Consider the following 7,500-nt stretch of genomic DNA (forward strand, 5'->3'; position numbering starts at 1 on the left):
AGGAAAGCTCGTATCAAATTGACCCCGCTTTGTTTACATTATTTTGGCGGCATATATGGACCATCAGTCACCATTCGCTTTCATAAGTGTATAGACAACACACTAGTTCACTTGTTGCTTGTGTCTGTAACTCTTGTGCTTTGTGAGTATTAGTGTATTTTAAGTGTATTTTAGTGTTTTTATCAGCCAGAAACGCTTATTCTATGCTACGGCATTTAGTGAATACTCTATTTGTGGTGATAGATCTTTTATTAAGTTTTCATTTCTTAAAATTCTTACGGTTAACGTACCTGTTAGGTTTTTAACTGCTTTGAAATAGTTCTGACTTTGACTAGCCATTTCTTGATTTTCTCTACTATTTATTCTCATTTACTTTGACAAAGATAAAATGAAGATTGCTTTGCTAAAGGAGATATCGTGTAGATGTATATTTTATTCAATTTATTCAAGGATTTTAGAAAATATCAGTCAATTTGAATAACATGACGGACAGATTCACTTTCAGACTTCGAATAACGTTGCATTTTAGTGTATCTATTGTTGCTTGGCCACATTTTCAAACTATTCTAACCGTTAATGTTGAATTTGCGTTCTTAGACGGTTAATTAATAGAATAGGGATGTAGAATAGTATATATGGAGATTGTGTGGTATTCAAAATTGTGTATTCTACCTTCAACCGTAGTGTAGATATCGTTTCTTAGCCCTATTTTCAAACTATTCTAACCGTTAATGCTGAATTTGCGTTCTTAGACGGTTAATTAATAGAATAGCGATTTAGAATAGTATATATGGAGATTGTTTGGTAGACAAAATTGTGTATTCAACGTTCTCCAACCTTAGTGTAGTTCACAATCCTCTTGGCATTTTGCTAAAGCGTTTTAATTTTAAGGTTTCGTGTAATGTACGGTGTATTTAATGTGTATTTTAGGTGTACCGTAACTTACAAGCTTTTCATTTCGAGAAAATAAATAAGTAAATGCCCTGCTGGTAGTTTTAGGCTTATTAGGCCTAACGACACGTGGTGTTTTCCGTTTCCAATCTATCGTGTATCGTGTAACTTAGGTCTATATGGTACAATTCTGTGTATTTTAGGTGTACCGTAACTTAACAGCTTTTTATTTCGAAGAAATATAAACTACAAAAATACCAAATGCCCTGCTGGTAGTTTTAGGCCTAACTAAACGTGGCGTTTCGGTTTTCAATCTATCTTGTAACTTAGGTCTATACGGTACAAATCTGCTATTTGTATAGAAAGGCATAAATTAGTTTTATTTCTCTGTAGGGTAAATATTAAAGTAAATGTTTTTGCTGGTAGTTTTAGGCTTATTAGGCCTAACTACACGTGGCGTTTCGGTTTCCAATCTATCATGTAACTTCGGCCTATACGGTACAGATCTGCTAATTGTATAAAAAAGGAATTAATGATCGATTTAGTTTTAAATCAATTAAGCTTTTATAAAATCTTAAAACAATTTCGTGTATTAATCTATTGGCGTAGATTATATATTGTCTAAGACCTATTGCCCCACTGTATGGGCCTATGCGTATATAGCAACTGTACTTTTAACATGTTCTTATTCAACGTGTAATTGCGTATGTTTAATATTTATTGGTTGCTATATTACTTCACTATCTAAAATAAGACCAATTTTATATCTGAAACCGTTAGAAAATGTTATGTCGTAGGCAGTCTTAGGCCCAATTTTAGATTTTAACGTGGTATATAAGGATGTATTTTAAAGTCTAGTAAATAGGCCTATATCTGTCTTTTGCTTTGTGGCTTTGTGTATCGGGGTTGTTCATGTGTAGGACGTGATCCTACTTAATGAGAAGCAGGTGTTGTCCTTGAAAGTGTGAGAGTAGCGTAGGCCTACGAAATAGTCTTATGGTGTCTGTTTTTTTATAGTTAGAGGCTTGGGGGAAAATATACATAGTTTATCAATGGGTGATCTGTTCTGTTTGCATTGTATAATCCATAATCTTGAAAACTACAATAAATAAATAGATAAATGAGAAGCAGGTGTTGTCCTTGAAACTGTGAGAGTAGCATAGGCCTACGAAATAGTCTTATGGTCTGTTTTTTTTTATAGTTAGAGGCTTGAGGGAAAATATATATAGTTAATCAATGGATAATCTGTTCTTTGTGTATTGTATAATCCATAATGTTGAAAATTACAATAAATATATGTATAGAAAGGCGAGATTATCACAGCTGGGTGTCCGTTATTGTCAAATCTTAACATATCTAGTTTTTGGTGAACACCCGGTTATTTTGTTACAAAATCATTTATTTATTTAATATTTTATTTTAATTAACAAGTTTTCATGTTCGATAGTAAGTTTATAGCCGTTATATTAAGAGAAAAGCTGACAGATGTAAAAAAAGCTAGTTTTTGTTTAACACCTGGTTATTTTGTTACAAAACCATTTAATTATTTAATATTCCACTTTAAATAACAAGTTTTCATGTTCGATAGTAAGTTTATAGCCGTTATATTAAGAGAAAAGCTGACAGATGTAAAAACGTGTTTCCTGATCTCGTGAACTTAAGTGACCGAGTCAGCCAGTCTGGTAGTTGGCTAGTTGCTATGCTGTCCTGTGTGTGCAAGCCGTTGCTTATTTGATCTTCAAATAACCTTTTCGTCTTTAAATACAACTGTATTACTGTAAAATCTACAGAATATGAGTTCATGTTCATGTTTTGATTGTGTAAGGTGTTGAAAGTGTTGTCGAGGAATTATATTGATGATTTTACGTGTAGGCTTAGATCCAAAGTTTGTGTTGAGTGTGTAGGAGACTGTTCTTACTGTATATTTCATATTAAGATGTGATTCCAGTCTTTATCTACAACTGTATTACTGTAAATTATACAGGACACAAGTTCATGTTCTTGTTTTGATTGTGTAAGGTGTTGAAAGTGTTGTCGAGGAATTATATTGATGGTTTTACGTGTAGGCTTAGATCCAAAGTTTGTTTGGTGTATATTTGACTGTTCTTACTGTATATTTCATATTAAGATGTGATTTAATGATATAATGATAGACGAATAACTCCTGGGTGCTATTTTCATCTTTGTCTCGTATTAATTGCATATGGAAGTGATTTTAAACCAATTTGAAAAGCTTTGTTTGGAAGTAACGTTTTTGGTTTTTAAGGATATATTTTTTCCCGTTAGACACAAGTTATATGTGGGGAAATAATTAAATTGTTATACGGTTATTTAGTGTCTACATTATTCTTGGTGCTCAGTTCTTTGGGGAAATATTGAATTATATTTGTTAAGATACAATTTTGGTCGAGTATTTAAAGTATATAATTTATCAGTTCCTTGTACTAGTTTAACTTTGCCATATACCATATGCACCTCAATATAAAGGCATTTATTCAGGATATCCCATACACTGATATTGCTAACGTAGTTTACAAAGTGAAAACGGAGGGGTTCCACAAGGCAAGGCTCTTGGTGTAAACACGGAAATGTGGTAAACCAGCCTATCTTTCGGTTTACAGCTGTTTATATAATACGGTTTACAGCTGTTTATATCATAACAGCAATACACGGGCATCTAGTTATTAATCCGAATTACAAACTTATATCATGCTAGGATTCTGTAAAAGACTTCTAAGATCTTTAAGGTCTAATGTTACAATGTTAGGCTGTGAGATTCCGATATGCAAATAGGAGGATAAATCAGAAGTTGGCAACTCTTAATCCAGGTGCCTCCATGTAGGGCTCATCTTTGTTCTCTGTTCGGGCTGATGTTTGGTTCTTCAATCTTTTTCTTAGGTTTAATATATCCAAACTAATGAATATACGGTGTTTTAGTCTTGCTAAAACCTGCATACATAAGCAAGCTTTAACTTTAGCGTTCTAGAATAACTATTTATAGATTTAAAGACAATAAACACTTGTGTTCTTTGTCTTTGTTTTGAAGCAACAGTATTTTTCCTCTAGCGTTAACATATCCCTGTCTCTCACTTGGGTCCCTCACTTGGAGGAAAAATCCTCCTAGGTCCCTCACCTCCCCACGTGTTTCCTGTTTGGGTAGGGTGTCGGTTGGTGAGGGTATGTTGTCTTCTCTCTGTACTTGGCCAGATTTGCTTAGTTTGTCTTTGTTTACGCGTTTGTTTCTTTCTATTAGTTTTTGTTTTTGTCTAGTTTGTGTCTTTCTATTAGTTTTTGTTTTTGTTTAGTTTGTGTCTTTCTATTAGTTTTTGTTTTTGTTTAGTTTGTGTCTTTCTATTAGTTTTTGTTTTTGTTTAGTTTGTCTTTCTATTAGTTTTTGTTTTTGTTTAGTTTGTGTCTTTCTATTAGTTTTTGTTTTTGTCTAGTTTGTGTCTTTCTATTAGTTTTTGTTTTTGTTTAGTTTGTGTCTTTCTATTAGTTTTGTTTAATGTACTCTCTAAAAATATAGAACCAGTTTCTATTTGAATATTAATTATAAAGACTGATGTATTTGCCTTGTTTGTTTCTTTGTTTAGTTTGTTTCTTTCTATTAGTTTTTGTTTAATGTACCCTTTAAGAATATAGAATCGATTTCTATTTGAATATTAATTATATAAGACCGATGTAATAGTTTAAAATGTTCAATAAGCCACCAGGTTATCAGAATCGGTCGTTCAAAATCTTAGAATTGCTACATATTAAGCAGTAAACAAATAGTGTTGACACGAGAATAGTTAGATAGTTTTATACTATTATAACCTTGATAAATGTCTTATTATTATTATCCAAGCTACAACCCTAGTTGGAAAAGCAAGATGCTATAAGCCCAGGGGCCCCAATAGGGAAAAATAGCCCATTGAGGAAAGGAAATAAGGAAATGAATAAATGAAGAGAACAAATTAACAATAAATCATTCTAAAAAAGGCAACAACGTCAAAACATATGTCATATATAAACTATTAACGTCAAAAACAAATATGTCATATATAAACTATAATAACTCATGTCCGCCTGGTTTAGAGGCTTTTAAATATGCGGCCCCTAGACTATACAATAAGCTCCAACGAGACATAGGAATAATTGAGGATATAAAGGACTTTTATTCAACAAGTGCTTAGTGACTATCTAACAGTAAGCGAGAAATACACATTGTGAAATGTTAAATGCTCTCCAAAAGCATAAAACGACTGTAAAGGTCCTGTAGAGAGAGTAGGGCTCCACAGCTGTACAGGATGAGATAAGCAGCCCTTAAAGTAATTGATTTGAATTACAATAATCTTATGAAATTGCGTAATTTTCTTTTACTTTACACTAATTTTGTGTATCAGGAGAACTTCAAAAGTTCAGTTGAAGCAAATGTTTTTGTTGAACAGGCTGGAAAGTCTTTTTTTAGTTTATATATGGCATATGTATTGACGTTACTGGTTTTTAGAATTATCGTTAATTTCTCATTTATTTCCTTATTTCCTCTCCTCATTGGGCTATTTTTCCCTGTTGGAGCCCTTGGGCTTATAGCATCTTGCTTTTCCAGCTAGGGTTGTAGCTTGACTAGTATTAATATTATGATTTTTATTATTATTATTACTATTACTATCACTATCCTTGTTACTTGTATTGGGTTTAAATCCAACCCTCCACTGAAGTAGAGTGAACTACTTCTCGGTCGGGTCCATATTAATCATCTAACGAAACATTTTCATTATAACTTATAAAATTCTTTGATTGTAGCATCTTCCAAATCATATGATCTTGTGAAAAGTAATGTCTTTAGTTTCTTCTTAAATTCAATTGCTCCCTTTAGGTCCTTCATTTCAGTTGGCAGTTTATTATAATGTCTAGGCGCACAGTAGCTAAAAGCCCTTTCCCCAAATTTACTATTTGTTCTTGGTTCAGATAGCCTGTGTTTGTCACTCATGTGTTTTATGTTAACATTTGTTTCTAGTTCTAGTTTGTTCAGGCATTCTTTTAGATATTTTGGTTCAGTATCCAAGCTAGAACTCTAGTGGGAAAGCAAGATGCTATAAGCCCAAGGGCTCCAATAGGGAAAAATGATGATAATAATTAATAATAATGCAGCTTTTAGGACTAGAAGTCTGAATTTCTTTTTTGGCAAGTTCAGTCTTTACTTAGATATAACCATAGGGTGAGAGAGTACATGTTTGTGCGTAGGTTGCCCCCAGGAGTGAAAGTTAGAGTGAGGGTCTCCGCTCTCCACCATTGCCTTGAGGTGGTTACCGAACTACCAGCTTGTGGCCACAGGCATTTTATGCTGTCAGGGAGGCTTTCGTCTTATGAAATGTTTTATTCATTGATTTATTTGCCTATTTCCTTTCCTCACTGAGCTATTTTTCTCTGTTGGAGCCCCTGGGCTTATAGCATCTTGCTTTTCCCACTAGGGTTGTAGCTTGGATAGTAATAATAATAAGAGTTAGTATACAAATACAATTACATTTTATTTATATTTTCGTAATTATGCTATTACAGAAGTGTTATTACTTTTTATTAATTATTCTAGTACGAAAGTATAGATGTTAACCTGTGCAGTATTTATAAATATATAAAGATGGTTAACTTTTATTATACAAATACAATTAAATTTTATTGATTTATATTTTTGTAATTATTTTATTACAAAAAGTATAGTTAACTTATTCGGTAGTTAAAAAATATTTTAACAAACATATAGGAAATATTTTAAGTGTTAATGTTATTTTCCTTGTTTCCTTTCCTCACTGGGCTATTTTTCCCTGTTGGAGCCCCTGGGCTTATAGCATCTTGCTTTTCCAACTAGGGTTGTAGCTTGGATAGTAATAATAATAACAGTATACAAATACAATTACTTTTTATTAATTTACTTTTTCATAATTATTCTAGTACGAAAGTATAGATGTTAACCTGTGCAGTATTTAGAAATATATACATAAAGATGGTTAACTTTTATTATACAAATACAATTAAATTTTATTGATTTATATTTTCGTAATTATTTTATTACAAAAAGTTTAGTTAACTTATTCGGTAGTTAAAAAATATTTTAACAAACATATAGGAAATATTTTAAGTGTTAATGTTATTTTCCTTGTTTCATTTCCTCACTGGGCTATTTTCCCTGTTGGGGGCCCTGGACTTATAGCATCCTGCTTTTCCAACTAGGGTTTTAGCTTAGCAATTCATATTAATAATGTTTAGTATAATGAGATCTGGTCTAGCCTTGATTAGTTCGACAAATATAAAAAAGTTAGGGTTGTAGCTTGGCTAGTAATAGTTATAATCATAATCTAGTTATGAAACTATAGGGATTTAGCTTAGAAAGTCGTAATAATAATAAATTTAATGAGATCTGATCTAGCTTGATTGGTTTTGACAAACAATGTAAACTAGGGTTGTAGCTTGGCTAGTAATAGTTATAATCATAATTTCTGAAATTAATTTCTTCAGTCTGTTCGTTAATATTTAGCACTACAAATAACCTTAGGGGCGAACATTAATAATATTTAGTTTAATGAGATCTTATCTAGCCTTGATTACTTTGACAAATATAGAAAGAAACTA

The 7,500-nt window shown here is 32.1% G+C and overlaps 1 protein-coding gene across 1 annotated transcript in view; it reads left to right on the plus strand.

Annotated features, from left to right (window-relative positions):
• The first annotated feature begins 47 nt into the window (after nt 1-47).
• The window catches only part of stai (stathmin), a 296,404-nt gene continuing 288,951 nt past the window's right edge, over nt 48-7,500 (plus strand). Inside the window, exon 1 of the mRNA XM_068344241.1 lies at nt 48-142. The gene's annotated coding sequence lies outside the window, so the exon portion shown is untranslated. The remainder of the gene's footprint in view (nt 143-7,500) is intronic.

Source organism: Palaemon carinicauda, chromosome 20 (genome assembly GCF_036898095.1).
Source record: "Palaemon carinicauda isolate YSFRI2023 chromosome 20, ASM3689809v2, whole genome shotgun sequence".
Taxonomy (NCBI): domain Eukaryota; kingdom Metazoa; phylum Arthropoda; class Malacostraca; order Decapoda; family Palaemonidae; genus Palaemon; species Palaemon carinicauda.